Here is a 20898-nt window from a genome sequence, read left to right as displayed (position 1 = left end):
GGTAGAGACCAACTACCCATGTCTAAAAAAAATTGTGGAGATGAGCTTCAGGGCCTTCATTCATTCATTTATTCATTCATTCATTCATTCATTCATTCATTCATTCATTCAATTCATTGTCTATCACTGGGGTGTTCCACATTCCTTAGAGTGTCCAATTAACCTCTGTATGTATTTTGGACTGTGGGAGGAATCCGGAGAACTAGGAAACAGAAAACCCACACACACCCATGACAGGTAGAACATGTAAACTTTGTGCAGAAAGGCCCTTGTTATGTATTTTTGTGGCCGGCCTGATGCTTACTTAAGCAAAATAATTATGTTCCTTCTTAGACAGTTGGAAAGTAATTTGTAATGAAGTCTGAGTAGTTTTTACAATTGATGCCCATTCAGTGTATGAATCTGAGGGCACAGCAGGTAGCTCCTTTCACATAAAAGCCCCTCTACTCCCTCTGAAATGTTCATTTGGCTAAGAGGAGTGTCAGACTGGTCTCGTATTCTATTATCAGCATTCTGAAAGCATGAATTATATTTGAAACCAGACACAGGAACCATTTGCAATCTGTTTGTAAGTTGTGCTGGCAAATGGCCTTTGCAAACATGCCACAAAAATATCCTGAATATACACATGCATATGCTCAGAGGCAAATGGCTCCATTTCCAAAATGCAAATAGTGAAGTCCTTGTGGTTCTTCAATGTCACCCAGGTGATCATGGTCAACCTAGTGGACCACATAAGCAATCTAAACAGCAGCTGTGACATGTCACACTGTCATCTCTCTTTTTATATGCTTTTCTGCCTGCTCCTTGTGTGGCTTCAAACTTATCCACAGCGCAGCACAGTGTGGGGTTCCCATTCTAAACAGACTGTCGAATCATAGCCTTTCATGTTGCACGTTCAATGTTATTTCACTATATAAGGAAGACCCAGCTTCATATCTGTGTCTATGAAGTTATGGCATGTTGTTCCTAGTTGGTTGATATGAAAGAATCCTATTCTATAAATGTCATGTCTGAGTAAAGCAGGGTGTATGATTTTAGAGATCGGCCTGTTTGATAGTTGGATAGCGTTCACCCCCCCTCAGTGAATCGTTTACAAATCAAACAAGCATTTGACCAATCTATCACCTAATCCTATGCAAATTAAAAGTTGTAGCTCATACTCATGTTGGATATGGTTCATATTTTCAAGTTCTCATCCATGAGAAGGCAACAGAGTATTTTGTTAGTTATAGTTTTGATGGCAATGTGTGTTCATGCTCCGTCACATTTGATTTCTATTACACAGTGAATATTAAAGTCAAGTAAATATATTGCATATCAAATTGCAATTGCAATATCGGTCAGGATAAATCTCAGTAACATATTTTTCCAAAATTGTTCAGCCGTAGTGTGTTGGATAGTGAGGGTCTGTGTTCAACCATTACTTTACTTTAATTTTCTGTAAACCATCAATCTTGCATTTGAACTCCCTTCATGCCATGACTGGGAAGTGATGCAGAGGTGAGAGGAGAGCAAGGGTTTAAACAATTATGGGCTCTATTTATTTCCTATGTTACACCACTACTTTCTGACAATCACTTTCTTTGTTTGCTGGTTTTCCCATTTGACTTCCAGTGTGACCATATGAGAGACCATAAACTGGCCTGTATAGCTTATTCTTAAGTAGCCAAAAAAGAAACATCTGTGTCCGGTGTTATGGAGCCTCGAACCATGCAAATGAGGACTCTTTTTGTATATATCTTTTTAAGGGAAGTTTTGGAACTTAGTTATAAAGATGAAAGAAGAACAGTTGTTTTTACTTGTGTGTGTGTTTGTGTGTGTGTGTATAGATTTGCACAACCGCTGCTTCACTTTGTATGACTGACTGATGTATGTAGAGTGAAGAAAGGACCAAATGCACACATGGTATGTAGACCTCATAACCTTTTATAGAGGGGAAACCAAACAAAGACATACTGCACAGTAGATGGGCATTCAGACAAGTGGAGTCAAACAGATCCTGACAAGTGTATGTTTTTTTTAAATCTGAAGTGCTAAAAATTGTATGCACTATGACACCCTTAAAGCACACACTCCATTACCTCACCAGCTGCACAGTGACTCCCCTCCACCACAGCAGTGGTGTTTGTCAGAAGTGGTGGCATTACTTGCTGCACAGTTATGTTGGGAGGGCTGTGAGGAGTTGTTGAGCTTCACTGACAGGCTTTGGTTTCACACCCTGGCTGGCCAAGAGTCCACAGGGATGCCCTGAATTAGCACAGGGCTTTCCCACTGTGTGAGAATGTTATGGTGCTCGGAATGCCTGTCACCCTCAACAAGTGTTTAAACCTGGATATGACTTCACAGGGATTATTTTAGCTACTTAGAATGCCAGTTATGTATGTAGTTTCATGGGGAAGTGTTTGTTTAATGCTGCACAAATGAAATCAATAATTATCATTGTGCATATGCATTAAAATAGCTTAAAATTAACATTATAATTAATTCAGAGAATGTCAACAATATGGTGAAATGGTAATTTGTCAATACTATTGAGGTTAATTTCTCCCACATAAAGTGAATTAAACCTTTTGTTATAAGGAAATATTTTTAGGCTTAAAACTTTGTGTGAGGTGAGGTTTATATCACAGTATCTGCAAATATAGTAAAAAAAAAATTGAGCCCTTTGCCATAAAAAAGACTCAAGTTTTGCCAGAACATAATATACTTGGTAAATTTGAACAGATGAAGAATGTAACTGTCCATTTAATGTCAAATTAAACAACCACAATTGTTTTAAAATCCAAATCATACAATAAAACATTATAAAACATTCCAATTCACACATTGCACAGGCTCTACTTGCATTAGAGTATATTACTTAACATTGTGGCAATATTTCACGTGGCTATTATCCGTGTTGTTTTTGTCAGAAAAATCGCTATTAGTTTTTCTTTACCCATGTCATCTGTCATATGACTGATCCACATCCACAAACCTTTTTGATCAACGCAGGTGAGAATACACATCCTCGCTGAAACACACACACACACACACACATACATGAGTTGTGCCCACATCCTCTTTATGTAATGCTCCAGTTTGCCACCCAGCGTGCAGTGGAGGAGAGGTGGGATGAAAGCTTCTCGGAGCGACAGTTACATGAGAGAGGAATGGTAATGAGTGGGCTGGAAAGCGTGACAGCTGGTCTGCCGCAAGAAGCGGCGCAAGAGAGAGAGAGACGGAGAGAGTGAGTGAATAAGAGGAGGGGTTATATGTAGGAGTATACCTCGGCGAATACGGTAGGCTGACAACCCGTTCCAGCCGAAGCCCAGTTTTACTGCGCAGATGAACGAATGGGTGATAAAGCATGTCTCGTCCAGACACCCACACTGCCTGGGCTGGTGTCCGAGGGGATTGGCAGTACATTGTTAAGCTTTCTCCATTTCCACCCTGTCCTTTTTATGATGTTTTTAATACCTGTCGCCATTACAGTATACATCCATGAGGATTTTATAACGGAGCATGAAAAGTCTTTTCTTCTATGTGACCCACACCACATCCTTTAGAGTCATTCATTATGAATAGTGCCCCAGATACATTTGGTGTACCCAACAGATCTTGGGATGGTGGGTGCAGTGTGTGTCATCTATTCCAAGAGGTGTGTTACCTCAAGAATAATCCCAGATCTTAGTAACAGAGGAATGATTGTTGACATTAAATAGCTCACACATAAGGCTCAGTTTAAATGCATGTCAGTCAAGATGATCAAGCCTACTGACCAATGAGGGCTATTAAGAAGCTGATTTACTTACATTAATACTATATTTTCTAGATCATGTATGAGTACTTGTGGTTTTAGTACTTACTTAACAGTGCCTTAATATCACAAAACAACACATTTAAGATGCAAAATGAATCTGTAAATGTAAGAAAACAGAGAGAAATAATAACAAAGATGATCTGCACACTTCTTTACAGTAGGTTATTACCGTACTGTCATTTTTCAGACCTTAGATTACTTAATGTGCTTGGTGAACTGTAATTTTGTGTCCTTAATTGGGATATGGTATCCTGAATGTAACGGAAATAGATCCCATTTGCCTCCATCTAATAAAATGTTAATCCTTTGAATGACAGTCTTCCTGCTCATTTACACTGATGCTGGTGATGTTAACACCAATGCATATGTGTGCGCGCACACACAGACAGACAAAGAGAGAGAGAGAGGGTTTTCAATGTATGATATCTTTACTGGAGTTGAAATGTCCTAATTTTTATCGACCCACCTTTTATACTAGATGCTTTTTCTCACCTGTAATGCATGAAACATGTTGCCATGGCATCAGTAAAAAGGATGACATTTTCCTAGCCACAAAAAAACATTACATTTCCAGACACTCAGATTTTATTTATTTTATTTTTTTTGTGCTTTTTTATTCATTTTTTCCCTCTCCTTTTTACAGAGAGACAATGTGTCTCCATGGGGGAACTAACAACTGCCTCAGACATTTATAGAGAGTAAAATCATACAATGTTGAGCAAAACAAAAGGAGAAAATTAAAAAGCCAAGATAGTTTTTTAAACCCTGTTGATCAGTGTCACTAAATCAGTTTGAATGACCAGCTGAAGGTGACACTCAACAGCTAATGTATAAAACATGCTACATTTACAGTAGATTTACACTATATGACCAGAATATAATGAAAGAAAAGTAGCAAATCCTTAAAAGAAAAACCTAACAAATGATAATTAGTTGGGTAAGGAATAAGGAAAATGAAAGAACAAGTGGGAAAAAAGCTTCAGCTTTAGCAATATATTAGCATTTTCCAGGCAAAAAGCCAACTGTCTGATATGTTTGAGACATACTATGGCTTTTATTTGAAGTCTGTTTCAGTCACATATTCTCATTATGTCTGTTTTTTCCATTGCATTGTGTCATAATCTCATTATTTATTACAATATTAAAGCATTGTAATCCCACATGATTGCCTTATTCTGTTTAATTGGTACTTGTAATGTTAGTAATGGCATTGAAAACAAAGCAAAGCATGATCTCCGTCATGGATTTTCTTTTTTTTTTTAAAACAAGTCATGTCTATTTTTAGTTTTGTTTTAGCTCCTGTAGTGTTACGTCAAACGGTCAAAGTTATGAAAAAGTTAGAAGTTGCATTCCATATACGGTCATAAGTCAGACTAACTTTTACGTTGCCAGTGTTTGTGTAGTTTCACAAATGGTGTGTGAAATATGCACAAGACCTGGTCAATCTGTGGTGCGTGCTTGTGTTTGTGTGTCTGTGAATGGGTGCCTGAATGTGTTTAAACACCAGTGGTTCTGCTCTCACTCGTGGGACAATAAAAACTGCCCTGAGCCAAACCAGTTCTCACAGGGTCCAGGTGAATCATGCCCTTATACTGGGAGGCATTGGTACATTGAGGAAATCATTGGAATATTTTTTTGTATAACTGGTTATTTTCTATATTGCAAATCCCATCTTTTCCTCAGGCAGCAGTCACTCTCCTTGTTTTTCTCTCTCTGCAAGTTGCTGAAGTTAACTTAAATTTATTACGGACTAGAATTCAGCAGGTCTGGGTACTGTGGTCACAACTTCTCTGTTAGTGTAAGTAGTTATTGAAACAAAGGCCTGGCACATTTTGGAAAATCATGTGGCCTAATGAATTTAAAATAGATATCTTTGACTGGAATGAGCAAAGGTGTTTTTGGAGATAAAAGGTGCTGAATTTCATGAAACATACACTTTAGTTTTGAAGCATGGGGGTGGATCCATAATGTTTTGAGATTACTTTGTGGCCAGTGATACTGGGAACATTTAATTATACAATTTTACATTCACCAACCTTAGTTTGAAACTTTGTTATTCAAAATAGTAGAACAAGTAAAAGGTGATTTAAAAACCAATGGTGTGTTGCTTGGTTATAAGCCACATAAATGTTACTTTTTTTTAATCACTTAATGAAGCATGCATATTTTTTTGTGCAATACATGTGTAAGTGCAAAACCTTACAACCGACCAACTGTTTAGGGTACAGTGTACTGTATAGGGCTGCTGTGGCAACACCTCACATTTAAAGTTTCCAGTTTTCCAACAGATTACCTCAGTCATTGGCTATCTGAAAATGAAGCCATCAGAGAAACAAGCTGAGCTCAAGTCCCTCCAGATGTCCTTGATCTGCCCAAGAAAGAACATAAGAGAAACAGTGACTGTTAAAATGAAGCAATCAGTTGTTTTAGAAGGTGGAGATCTTGGCTAATAATTTGGCTTCCACTAAAAACCTTATATAACATGAAGGAATCAAAACCCAAAAATCAAACTACAGTGAGCAACAGCTCCTCTAAAGATATACATGAACATAGATAATGATAAAAAAAAACAAAAAACAGTTGTATAAATGTTGTCAATTAGCAAAATGGATATCGGTTTACTTTAAATTGAAAAATGGAAATACATGAATGCAATCTTGGGAGTATGTAATCAAATCAGCTGCAGCGTTGTGTTTTGTACATTGTTTTTAATCCACTGTAACAGCTTTAAAATAGCTTGTATAATAATGTCATTACACTTGCACACACGGAAACACCCTCCCTCTCACATGCACACACACAAGCAGAGTTGTCAGTTTGCCTGCTGAGTTGTGTTGTTAGAGAGAGCGTGGGGAAGTGAGAGGACAGGAACCCCAGGAGTTATTCTGTTCCTCATCCGCTGTAACACGACGGAAGGTAGCTTTTCTCATAGTTTTCCCTCCTCCAGGCACCCAACAGGAAAAGGCTTTAATGGCATTGGCTCATATCAGGTCATGAAGCTTGGTATTTATAATGAAAACCAATGGTTAATTCCGATGAAATGACTGAAAATATATATAAATAACAATTTAGTCAATTGTGGCTGCGTTTTGTGGGACTTTTGCCTTGATAAAAAGTTTAAAAGAAGAAATATTTCTTTAAACGATATGTTGCTTTATACATCGGTCTATTGTTCTCCACAAACAAAAGATGAACAGTTATAGTCATATACAGCAATGGTTATATGAAAATTAAAATTAAAATGACTGCAACAATGCATTCCAGAGGAAAGTGAGAAAATTAGCACATTCATCCTCATATTTAAATACACTTGCATATAAACTGGCACATATTTAGGTGCAAATATCACCATATGTCAAGTCCCACGTGTGATTCATGAAACATGCACACTACACCCAATTCTGGTGTATGCCTGATTAGCCTTTAAAAAATGCAGCTGCTGAAAATGATTGTAATTTCAATACCACACCCCGATATATTCATGGATTTTGAGACCTCGCTCCTTGAGTTTATAACAATGCGATGCGGAATATGACCAAGAAGAGAAGCTGCAGGTTGAAAATAAGCATCATAACATCAGAATTTCAAAAAACACTTCTCACACTGTTGCCTCCAAAGTCAGGAGGCAACAGTGTGGAGAGAAATCACTGCTGTGCTCAACAGCGATGGTGTTGACAAGATGAGTTTTGAAAATGTAATATACATATATATGTGTATATATATATATATATGTATATATGTATGTATGTATATATATATGTGTGTGTATATATATGTGTGTATATATATGTGTGTATATATTTGTGTATATATGTATATATTTGTATACACATATATACATATATATACATACTAGTATATTAGTAATCATATATTACAACTTATTGCTAGATTGTACCTCAAAATTGCCACTAAAAAGAGTGTTGCTGTGCATCAGCCAGACCTTAGCTGACCCAGAGTTTGAATTTTTTTTAATGAATTATTAAAGCAGATCCTTAGAATGTGTGTGTGTATATATAGCACCAGAGACATTTATTTCTCTTTAATCAGATAAAGAGTCATGATCAAGCTTGAGCCAGCTTCACAGAACAAGGTGACCACCAGCTCAGAGAGGAGCTATTCCACATCCAAGACCATAGATTCTCACCACAGAAGTCCTGGCAGGCAGAAATGTGTCGGTTTATTAATCAATGTAGTGTGTTTCTCGTACCGAATAACCTATTCTATTCTTGCCAAACATTATTTCATGTCCTTATATTGTACAGAATCTCATGGGACAAAATTCAATTCCGTCACACACCTTTTCAGGTGTTTACAGCAGTTCTATCCGCTGATCACAGACACAGATACACACCTCTGCTCTTCAGTACAAATTATGTCACCTGTAGTCTGTTGACAAACAAATATGCCTTCACCTTTTTAGATGCATTTTATTAAATGCTGAATATGTGTCTGTAGATCATTATTATTATTATTGTTCTAATCATCATTTTTAACAATAACAGAATTCAACATTTTGAGTGCAGTATCTAATTTAATAGGTTTTTCGTTTTGTTTAACCATACATATTATATTTGCTTCTACAGATCTGACTGAGTAGACTGAAATCACCCTTTGAACCTTAACAAAGACCAGAAAAGTATGTACAAAAGATTTGAATTTGTGTTTTATCAGTGTATTCTGAAATATAGTCTTCTAGTCATCCAGGGTTGACTCACAACCATATTGTGCTTTTTATTGAGCGTTTTCTGTGGATGCAGAAATCATTGGGACATATCACTCGCTTGATGTGTTAGTTCAAAGAATTATATGTTTGACAAAAATGACACAATGAGAAAAGATACAAAGCAAGAGAAGAATGTGACAAGTGAGAATCTTCTCTGCTTACCTCAGATCACAATGTGGATTTGATAGATTTCATGTTCTATTTTGAGATTTTGTTCTGGTGAAACGTATCAAACCAGTTGATTCATCAGGGACAAACATAAGTTCAAGGAGGTCTTCCTGATAATTATAGCTCAAATTTTTTCATAGTAAATGATAGTGTTGTAGTCACTGACCTTTGAGGTCAAACAGCACAGTGTTCGGTAGTCCAGCTGCATTGTGCCCGAGCTCTGTTGTTTTTGGTAACTGTTGTTTCCCATGACTCCGAGATGAGCCAGAGGGAGACCGATGTGATTTCCACACAGTTCCCAGGCCCTCAAATCCCTCGAAACGCAAGCCTTTACACACAGTCACACATGCACACACACTTTTGGTCACACATTCTTCTATAGCATTATTTGTGAGGACACTCGTAGACAGTGATGCATTCCTTAGCCCCTAACCTTAACTGTCACAACTCAATGCCTAACCATAACCCCTAAACCAAATCTTAACCCTCAAAATGCCCATTAAAGTTGTGAGGCCCAAACATGTTTAAATCAAAATGTGTCCTTGCAGCCAACTATAGATCCACACACATACACATGCAGGTTTGCACAGCTGTTGTTTTTGGGACACTGCATTGACGTCCATTCATTTAGCTAAAGAGGATTCCCTAACCCCACAATTCAAATCTTAGTTCCTCAGAAATTAGGTTCCGCCCTATTAGTTCCAGGGTTTGGTCCCCATGAGGACTACTAGACCCGATAAGGTCAGTGCTCATGCCAGAAAAGGTCCCAAAGAGGTAGCAAATACAAGTGTATACACACACACACAAACACGTGCATGCGCACATGCACAGACGCACAGACATCAGCCTGAGGGGGCTCTCAGACTAAGAGACAGCTGCAGCTTGTCCATTGAAGAGGCCCACTGCTTTACAAGGGTCAACTGCAACTGTCAGGTCACTGTAACCTCTGAACTTCTTCAAGATGACAACCACTTCTCTTAGTGGTTTTATTCAGATATGAAAGCTCCACTCTCTGTAGTTCTGAAATGATAGATGAAGTGTTCAGTTAAAACTAGAAAGTGGCTGCTGCTGCTGCTTCACATCTTAATTCCAAGCTAAGATAACTGCAAGTGTGATATTCATCTTCTCATCAAATTTAAACCCTTAAAACAATGGTAGAACTGAAGTATCTGGCAACTGCTGCAAAATGAGCGATAAGATGATGTGACTTCTGCATAGTATGTATTAGACTGTCTTCTGTTAATGGCCACAGTTGTGAAAATTTTGGATTCGACACCTACTGAATTTTGATTTGAGGTAAAGGTGTTAGGTATGTGTGAGTGTGTGTCTGTCTGACTGTAAGCTGCTGCTCTCTGCAAATTGACAGAAAAGAAAGAATGTCTTATTCGAGGTGTTTTGACTTCCAGATTGCGCCTCTGATCAGACGAGGTATAACTAACTTTGTGTTTAGAAGGATCACCTCACATTCTCTGACAGTTCTCTTAGCAGTTACAGTAGTATGAGCAGCTGGTGTTATTTTAGCTCTTAATGAGATGCCCTGCTGGAGATGGTGGGGAAAACACTAATGTAGACTGTTACTATGATATGGTATTTTTAGACTGATGCACCAACTTGGGAAAAACCCACAGTGATTAAAGATAATTGCCAACGTGGATTAACAGCCAGTTGAACCTACTACTAAAGTTTACGTGAACCTAAACCTATTATTCTGTGTTCAAAATAATAGCAGTGTGTTTAAAAAAAATTAATAATCGGCTGTTCGAAAAAATAGCAGTGCATGCATTTTTCTTCACAAACTGAAACATTTATTGTACATAATGAAACTTTACTTTAGGATTTAGCATTCCTGTGAATCCCTTAACTAATATTTAGTTGTATAACCTCTGTTTCTGAGAAGTACTTCACATCTGTGTTGCATGGAGTCGACCAACTTCTTGCACCTGTGAACAGGTATTCCAGCCTAGGATGATTTGACGACATTCCACAATTCCTTTGCATTTCTTGGTTTTGCCTCAGAAACAGCATTTTTGATGTCACCTCACAAGTTTTCTATCGGATTAAGGTCTGGGGATTGGGCTGGCCACTCCATAACTTCAATTTTGTTGGTCTGGAACCGAGCTGTTGCTGGTGTGTTTGTGGTCATTGTCTTGTTGAAACACCCATTTCAAGGGCATTTCTTCTTCAGCATAAGGCAACATGACCTCTTCAAGTATTTTGATGTATGCAAACTGATCCATGATCCCTGGTATGCGATAAATACTACTATACTATGGTATCGGGCCTATTTAAATAATAAATAATAAAAATAATAAATAATCGGCTATTTTTGAACAGCCAATTATTCATTTTTCTTAATTTTCTGTAAAGTAGTTGAAAAAATGTATACATTTTTGTGTTTTGATTTGTGCAGTGTTCCCAATGCATCAAAATAAAAATTATTACAAGTATTTTGTTCTTTATTCACGTTTTTAAACACACTGCTATTGTTTTGAACACAACTGTATGTTAAAAGTCGATCTGGACAAAATGAAATGGGTATGTATTAGAGCTATAAAATGTTTATACTTGTCTTTACAGCTTCCTATCATTGCTGACATATTTCAACATAATACCATTATTCTTTTAATGAAAACATTTGAGTATCTGATTCAATGTCTATAAAGTTTTGCATTAATATGAGCAATAAATGTTTTGATTTGACTTTGTATATAAACCAATGGATTTCCAATCCCCTCAACACCCTGGATTATAATCGTAGTGTGATTCATAAAATATGCAAGGAAAAACTTGTGGTCCCCCAGACATTGATGTGAATCATCAGGGTTCTCGTGGCAGCCATACTTGCTGCCATAACCTCAAGTAATTATACACAACTTCTATATACTAGAAATTCCAATATGGTTCATGTATCAACATGCCTAAACTGCAAGTTCATCATTCTTATGTATTTTCTAAACAAACACACAGTGAGCTTATTAAAAGCTGCCTGACAGGAAACGTTGTACTGTGTGACAGTGAGAAGGCATCTAATGTTGTGTGTTATGGTGTATTTCCACCAGGTCGACTAGACTCGACTCGCCTCAGCACGGCACGGTTATTTTTGAATTTCCACTAGCGATAGTACCTGGTACAAGGTAGTTTTTTTAGTACCTGCTCTGGCGAGATTCCAAGCATGCTGAGGCGATATTATGCATGACATCGCCAGACTGCCAACCACTGAGTGCCATCCAACACAAGAATCTAGCCAACAATGCCGAACTGTAGAGCAGTTAACGACTGCTTAAAGACTTAACGATCCTAACGACTTAACGATCCTAAAAACGTGCGTTAATTTCCAACAATTACCAGGGAATGTCTAAAGTCCCAAAATTTGACAGAGGAGTCTGATGTATTTAGCAACAGCACTTATCCGATCCGATCCAGTATTGGTATCGGGTTCCGATACAAACGTAATTCATGGATCGGAAATTTCCAAATCATCCCCACCGGTTCATTCCCTCCGCCAGTGGTGTGAGCCGGTTACGGAAAAGCTCAGGGCGAAGGTGGCAGGCGGCCGTCTGCTTTACAGCGACCCCCCTCCCAGATCTTGCCGCTTCCCGCGGACACAGATGAGTTCTTGCAGCACCTTCTCCTGCCCCTAACTTTTTATCTTCATTAATGATAAATTGATAAAAAGTGGTGGGGACAAAATTGTTGATCATAAATAGTGGTGGGGACATACAAGGACAGGTGAGGCATACTTTTTATTAATGCCCTATTTATTAATGTTGGCTAAGGTTTAAACTAAAACTTAAAATTAAAATTAAACCCTGCTAAACCAAAACTACATGTTGATTGATTAATAGCTTCAGCAAGTCACATTGCTGTGCCATGTCTAAGTGAGGCGAGCTGGGACCATAGGTGGAAAAGGGGCTTTAGTGAAGGCTGCTAGTGCTAGCTTTTATAGAATAACATTAATGGGAGACTTTAGAGAATATAAACAACATTTTGAGCTTTGAGTGTCTCGAAAAGTAGAGCTTTGGATCTTACTTCTAGACTGATATGGCCACACCCTGATGAGACTGCATTCACACAGTCATTCTGACTCATCAGATGCAGCCCCATCTATCTCCCAGCTACTCTCAAATTAGTTGGTGTTAATTGGCATTGACTATGAGGTAGCACTATGGCTGAGCAGCTAAGAAAGACATGTAAATTCACACTACAGTAATTGTCAGTGCACAGGTTTTGACAGACTAAGCAAATATGGAGCAGGAATTCTCATGAACTTATGGAAAGAACTTTGAAAATGTCATAGAGAAAAATGACTCACTAGAAGTTCCTGGCTAATGCAAATAAAAGTGCCATGGCTGCTATGATCTTACTGATGAACCTGGCTGTGTCTGACAGGCTGGTTACATCTGTCACCAAATCATTAATATGTAGAGACAACTTCTCTATTTCGGTATAAGTATTATTGATAAATGTGCAGAGTATGTGTATCACTATAGTGAACAGGGAGCCAGAGCATGACTCATATGAGAGATGGTGACGTGTCTATTTCCCACTCCTAACTCCAAACCTGCTGCTCCACGATAAGAGAGAGACTGAGACAGTGGGCTCTGGTCAGTTCTCTCTCTGCATCCAGCCTGCTGTAAAGAAAAACAGGTGGGACAGACTGGTCGCCAGGCTTTTCTTCTGGCTTCTGTTTATAGCTAGTGAATCACCACTGGTGGAGTGGGTTGCAATACCTTTGAGAAGCTCTTGTGACACTGCAGATTGTATAACTGCTGGAATAAATAAATAATGTTCTTCTTGCCACTCTGGATTATGAAGAAATATAGGCACATCAAAGGTTGAGTGAGCACACTAATAATTGCTATGACTATCAAGAGAGATGAGTCATGGTGGTGCTTACACTTCCCGAAGGAAGAAAATGGTTTTGTTTGTTGGTCAGGTTTGTTTTTTTTTGTTTTCTTCTAAATATGTTTGATTTTTACAGATGGAGTTTCGACTGTCCCTATCATATGCGAGAGGACTGTAAATAAATCCAAAAACAGCAGGATGATTGATCATATGATCATCAACATCAACAGTGATTAATTAAGGATGATGATTATTGACGTGATTTGTGATGAGTCCTGGGCTGTAAACAGGAAGCCTGTCGTAAACTCCTTTCCCACTGGTCAAAAAAAGTTGGGAACCCCTGCGCTAGCTTGACTTTAGGTCTTGGGTTAGAACAGTGGAATTAGTTTAAAACTTTATGATATGTCGTTCTGACTTTGGAAAACTGTAATATAAAGGCTTTATCTTCAGTCTTTTAACACAAAACCTGCATCAATGAGAGGCTTTCTTGTTTTGGAAACTGGCGTGGTAAATAAGATTATCCTGTTGAGCAAGTTGCATTGGCTCGCCCACCACATGTACTGCAGTTATGTAACATGAGATTTGTTTTCAAACTATCTCGACTACAAATTTTAGTGAGCTACACATAAAGCCGTTACAGCAGCTGCTGTATTCAAGACCCTGAATATGCTGCAGAATACTGCCAGATGAGTAGTTGTGTGTGGTTTCCATCTGTTTTTGAGTTTATCCATGTATTTTGGACATTATTTAACTTCCCCGCTCCACTGACCAGGATTCTCCTGGTTCCTGGATGTGTTGTTATTGGCAGTTGCATTGAGAGGTGACAACAATAGGGAAACGCTACATTCCCATTATCACTGTGGCTCCTGCATGCTGCTTTTGTCCTGTGTGGACAGTTCCTTGTACAGATGGAGTGACAATACATCAGACACCTACATCCCCACTTCTTGACCCACATAGCAGAGGTGTGACATGTCTGTTAATGTTGAGTTTGAGCAGTGTGCTTGTATACAATGAACAATGTTAAGCTTGTTTTGGTCCTCATGAGCAAAAGGAACGTTTGAACTGTTCCTTAATGTTGGCATCACAGCAAATAAAGTGGCAAATGCATTATCATAAATTAGTTTCTCTTCAGAACATCCAGCAATTGTTGTTATTTTACTTCCTGATTCACTATCCCGACTCCTGTGGACATTCATTCCTGGAAACTCGCACAATCTACTCTGAGACAACACAAAAACACAGGAAAGACCATTGCCTTCAAGAAGAATGTCTGTGGTTTATGTCACAGAGCTGCAACAGTCAGTGTGAGGATCAAACATGGCCCTATCACATGCTCCATTTACCTTTTGTTCACTGTATTTGATAGTGCTGATGTTGCATCACAATCATGATGCTTTTTATCAATGTAGGTTATAATATTATTTTTGCCCCACCATAGTCTAATTTGTCTGAGTTGTGTATAAGAGGCAAGCTCAGAGCTGAATTGTATCATGCCATGTTGAGCTTTAACTCGAATCATAGAAAAAACATAGCAGTCCAGCAGCAGCACTCCTAATCCAACTGTGAAAATGTAATGATGTAATGTGATATCTATTATAATCTGTTGGTATCTAATCTAATAGCAGCTGGGATTAACGCAGCGGTTAGGTTCAAGGTCTCACAATTCAATCGTAACAAAAACAGGCAGTTCAGGACAATGAACTGCCTGTTTTTTGGGTGCATTTACCATTTTTTTGTAACCTAAGCTGATTTTAGTAACACGCTGCAGACAATGTTGCAGTTATTTAGGGGTGAGTTTCTAACATTGACACAGCACAGGGAGTGTTTCCTCTTCCAAAGGAACAAGTTCTGAAGGGTTTGCCTTGGAAAGAGAAGTTGTTTTCTCTTCCTCTCATGCTGTTGCTTCCTGAGAATTCTGGAGGAAGGAATTCCCTCTAGTGCCTGTGAACCCACCCTACATCCTAACACACACACACACACACACACGGAGAGAGAGAAGCTGATCGCATGCTTGTGCACAAGTTATGTCCAGAGTCAGAAATCATTGTAACACGCTTTTCAAAAAATCATAAAACGGTGGTCCACAGTTCCTACATTTTGTATTTTGTTTGTTTTTTAAATTGAAAATCAACTGGCCAGGTTAGGATTAGACATGCAATATAGTGGTGAGTGTTACAGTCACATTCCACAGTGTGTTCCCATACCAAGGGCCTTTATCATTCCCCATTTTTTTCATTAGTGTCTCAACGTGTAGCTCTCACAGTAAATACAGCTTGCCTTGTTTTTACTGAATATACTGCATGTGTTGCTAGCTGCCAATATAGTGCTAAAGGCAATTATACTGGAAATTAACTCCACAGCCAGGTGAACACATTCACTGTTTTTCTTGAAGATGTTTCACCTTTTATCCATGAGAGGTAAAAGGACTTCAAGTCCACTTGCTACCGACTCAATGTGTTTTGGATAACAATGACCTGGATGACGCCTTGTAAAATATTTTATTTCATGTAAAGTAACGTGACAGTAAAGTTTAAGTAACAGAAGGCTTTTAAGTCACTTAAAGTGAATAAAAAGTGTTTCTAGCAAAGCCTTTAATGTGGGTGCTCTGGTAACTTGACAAACGCAGCTTCTCTACTATACCGCACTTTACACCACACTTAAACCTGCCAGAAAATAGGTGATTGATTCCCTTTCAGTTGACAATAGAGGAGTTTGTCACTGTTTTTTTTGCTGTAAATAACAAAATGCATCCTAAAACAAAGTGGAGGAAGTAGGAAACACAACATACAAAGTAAGATATATGCAGGAAACACAACATACAAAGTAAGATATATGCGGACCAGTGACAATGTTCTATCATTCACTTCAATTTCTCTGTCGAACTCAACGGCAACTTAATGATTTTTGATTGTTGCTAGAGTGGTGCATGCTTGAAAATTGAAAAGGTGTAGACTGAGTGAATGCAGATTTTATTCATTTCCTTTGCAAACAAAAGTCCTAGGTTAGCGGGATTTGATTTGTGCAAAAGGATTAAAGCATAAAGTGAAAGAGTACATTTTGTGTTCAGGCATCAGACGTCAGTTTACTAATCCCAGGACTCAGGTTTTAATCAAACTAATTCATCTCTCTACAGATTAGCCCACCTGACACTCAGACTCTCATTACATGATCTGAGCCCTTTCTGTCTCTTGCATTTCTCCTCATCGGAATAGTTACAGTCTAGGGCTGTCACTTTTTATTTATTCACTCATTCATCCATTGTCTACCAATTTGGTACGTGGTAGACGCGTGCGTGCGTGTGCTGTAACGCAATTTGTGTTTCTTGCAAGATCTGAGACTTCGCCAGACCTCCTGATTTTGAGGAATCTGGGCCACCAACCCTGATATTGCCAGACTGGTTTTCCACTAAAAGACAATGGGGTGGACGGAGACAGTCCCCAATCTGCCCACCATAAGCCACTTAACCATGACAATAACATTGAATCTGTTAAATTAGGGTAAAAATCCTGCATAGTTCACACTTTGAAAGCTGTTGGAGCACCTCCTGTTGTCAGTGATTTGCTGTTCAGACACTGTTAATAAAGCAAACATTATTAAAATTGTTATTGGAGTAATACAAACTGTGACTTTTATGGTGTATTAGGGTGAGCGGCAATTGCAGCATGTGCAAGAGGATGTTTATTTAATCAAATACGGGTTTTTATAAATGAATTTGAAAGTGACAGCCCCATTACAGTCATATCCATCCCAGCCACAGGCCTCATTAAATTACTTCTCCCAGTACTAATTTTCTCTGCTCTGTGTGGCATTTCATCTTCCATGTGCCTCTTACTTCGTGATACATGCCCTTACTCATAGTAGTCCGGGGGTGGGGTGGGGAGGGGGGTTTGCTTTATACTTGACTGACCTCAACCCCACCCTGCCCTCAACCCCACCGTGCTCTGGGCCCCTCAACACTCCATTCAACAGGCCAGCAGATGCTATCCAAATGAATATAAGCAGACCAAAGCTGTTCATACTTGCAGCTTTGTGGAGGGTGGGACAAGGAGGGAGTTGGTTGACCCTGATTTTTTTTTATTTTTCTCACAAGGCACACCCTCATTCTTTGTCTAGTCTCTGTGTCATACCATCACCTTATAGAGTCAGGCTGCCTTATTAGCCCATTCCCACTGTAATTTGTCACATTTGTTGATCATCATGTTTTTCCTGATTTGATGTTAATCATATTGGTATACATGGAGAGTAATTTGTGTGTGTTAAGGTTTGCTCCTTCTTGATGTCACAGTATTATACTTAAATGAATAAAATAAAAAGCAAGTAAAACCACAGCAGTCGTGTTTTCGTCCTCGCTGAAGCGATGACATTTAATTGGTTTATTTTAAGTTGAGCTTTCTCATTACTCCTTTTTACACATGTAGTGTAGTGAATCACTGAAAGCAGTATTGGAAACACTGTGGGGAAACTCCAATTCTACCGTCATGTTTTCATTTGATTTGATTTATTTTCACAATAAAATACACATAAATGGCAAAGATAATAAAATCGACAGACAGAAAGTCCGTAAAAGCATCCAGCTAAATACAGAATGCCACTGAACTATATAGAAGACAAGTGGCCTAGATTACACCGATTACATAAAATTTACATTACAATATGTGTCCCTATTAACAACAAACATATAGTGCAACAATAATCGATAATGACCCCATGAGGCCTTCTATCCTTTGAATGACGTCTTAGCAAACGTATAGAGTCTTATTAGAAGATAATTTATTAAAAATGAACACACACACACAAAGCCTTAAATGTCTAATAAAATCTCTAAAAAAAAAAAAGGTAATGAATAATAATCAAACAAGGAGCAGAACTTGCTTAGTTTGGTTCAGCAAGTCCAAGCACAAGTTCAAAAGTGCAGCTTGTCTGTTAATTTCCTCTTTTTGATTGCATCTGTTTCTATGAACCATGAAAACGAAACATGGGAACTTTTAACCATTTTGTATCAATGTCTAGTTATCTTGATTATTTTTTCTTCAGACTCTCTGTTCATCATGTCTGTGCAGATCTGAGCTTTGCATTTACCACAGTGTGTCTGTGTGTTGTCAGATGACCTATTGAAATCATAGCGGCGCAGTGTGCCTGTTACTATGGCAACGCAGGTTTCTCTGTCTCACTCTCTCTTTCTCTTCCTCGCTCTCTTTCTCTCAGTCTCTCCCCTCCTCTTTCATTTCCCCTCCACACCAGACTGAGGTCACGTGACTGCTCTGACGTCAAACTGGGCAGGCAGGCAGAGGAGCGAGTTGGTTTGTGGGCTTTTAACAAACCTCCTGCTCAAACTAGGAGTCTCTGAGAGTCTGTCAGTGTCGATGAGCTCCGTCTTTCTGATTCACTCATAACTCTTCTCCTCCCTCCCCCCCTCCACTACTCACTGATCTCCTTCTCTCCCGCTCTCATCTTTGTTTCCTTTTGCTGCACTCCTTTATTCTTGCCTGTTGCTTCCTCTGCAGCTGCTGCTGACACAAACTTAGTTTAGGGAGAAAGTGCTGGGTGATGGACTGCTGAGCGGCTTTTACGTTGCTACAGTGTGAGGTAAGCTTCCTGTGTGTTTTCTTTTTCTTTCTTTTTGGGTAGATACTGTGTGTAGTAACCAGTGGGTGTCTTCAATGCAGCAAATTAAAGCTGGATAACGGGCAGCTTGTGTTTTTGAGCCGCATTGTTGTGCAGAAGGGACATAGTCGTTTAGTTGCATCCTCAGTCAGACATTTAATGTTGGCCAGTTCTTTTTGTACACTCTGTAATACTTTGCAGACATGTAATGTGATGTTTGAGTTTTCAGAGCAGCATAAAGAATTCTCGCTGCTTTCTTTCTCAGCAAACACAGCCAGATCTGTTTTCAGCTACCACCACCCTCACTCCCTCCGCCCTGCAGGAAATGAGTGATGATAGAACAGAGAGAAAGGGAGTGTGATCGTTATGGGGGTTGAGTGTGTCGTGCGTTTTGTTACTGGATGTGATCGGCAGCTCCACATGGGTTTTTACCCCCAAAGTGTTACTAATGTTAGAGGCGGTGGTTTGTGCTGCCGGCTCTGTCTGTCAGAGAGTTAGAGGCAGGGAGAGGGGCAGAGCAGCTGCCACCACCACCCCTCTCAAAGTGTCAGAGTGGATGGGAAATCTCAGAGGTATGTGCTGAAGGTCAATTTTGATTTTGTAGACATTAAATACTGTGACATTTTATCCAAATTATATTTATTTATTTGTGTGTGTATATATGTATGTGTATATATCTATTTGTATGTATATATTTATACATACATATATATTTCTCCTTGCACCCCACCCCTCCACACTGTGAATTACCCTCACACACACCTTCGACTCCCTGTGCCTCAAACAAAGGCATACTAGCCCACTTTTACCCTAATAGGGTGCAAAGAAGAATAATTGTGGAGGTCAATTGATTTGAATGCTCCCCTTCCTGTTTCTCTCGAAGTATTTCTTTATCTGCTGTGAAGATGTTCTGTCATACTGTGCCCTAAGGTATGAGCTGTTTTTAATGACTCATCGAAAACAGTGCAGGAATCACTCTGGTTGTGCGCGGCAATGTGTAGAATGATCCCTGTTCTTCCAGGTTGGTGCGAGCAGCCAGTCAGCTGTGTTTTTGATGATGTGTTGGCCAAAGGAGGTGACATTTTAGAACTGTAATTGCAGTACAGACAAGCCAAGAGCATGTAACATGTCGTTGTGGACTTGTAATGAGCCATGACCTGGTACAATACTCTGTATCAGTATCAGTCTGATACTGGTCAAAATCACTGGATTGGATATCGTAAAGATAAAAATGTGATGCAATCAAAACATCCTTAATATCACACACTTTACTATGCACCCTGGGTGGGAGATATGGAAAAAAATATTCATGATATTTAGTAGATATCCTTTACAAATTTTAAATGTTGCTTACAGATTATATTAATGGACACATTGTTAAGGAAAACAACTTGATTTCTTTAAACTTTAGCATTCAAGAAAAACTTACAGGACTAATAATTGAACTACAGTGTATAAACATTGGACTTGAAGCATACAAGCAAGAGCAACTAATATAACAATTTAAAAAAATTGTTGCTGGCTGGCGTCTCCATGTTTTCTCCTTATTAGCATAACTACGCACAGCTAACCTGTGTGGCAGGGAGGATGCCAGTGAGAGGTCATGTGATCACCTGGGCCCACTATTTTAGTGAGTGTTTCGTGATTTTTTTACTCAATCATATCAGTTTGCACCCATGTTATCTTAGACCCATGGTTATTAAACTGTGGTGTGTGACATTCCTCTGGTGGTACTTGGAGGAACATC

General features: G+C 38.8%; 1 protein-coding gene across 2 annotated transcripts in view; it reads left to right on the top strand.

The window, feature by feature from the left end:
* LOC122774587 (neurocalcin-delta A) overlaps positions 1 to 20898 on the top strand; it is a 48804-nt gene that overhangs the window by 3915 nt on the left and 23991 nt on the right. The window contains exon 1 of one of the 2 annotated variants that reach the window (XM_044033997.1): positions 18852 to 19133. The exons of the other annotated variant lie outside the window; for it this stretch is intronic. The gene's annotated coding sequence lies outside the window, so the exon portion shown is untranslated. Of the gene's footprint in view, positions 1 to 18851; positions 19134 to 20898 lie in introns of those variants that run through there. 2 annotated transcript variants of the gene reach the window in all.

The sequence above is a fragment of the Solea senegalensis genome, linkage group LG9, assembly GCF_019176455.1.
Source record: "Solea senegalensis isolate Sse05_10M linkage group LG9, IFAPA_SoseM_1, whole genome shotgun sequence".
NCBI lineage: Eukaryota > Metazoa > Chordata > Actinopteri > Pleuronectiformes > Soleidae > Solea > Solea senegalensis.
This window is presented reverse-complemented; position numbering and strand designations above follow the sequence as displayed.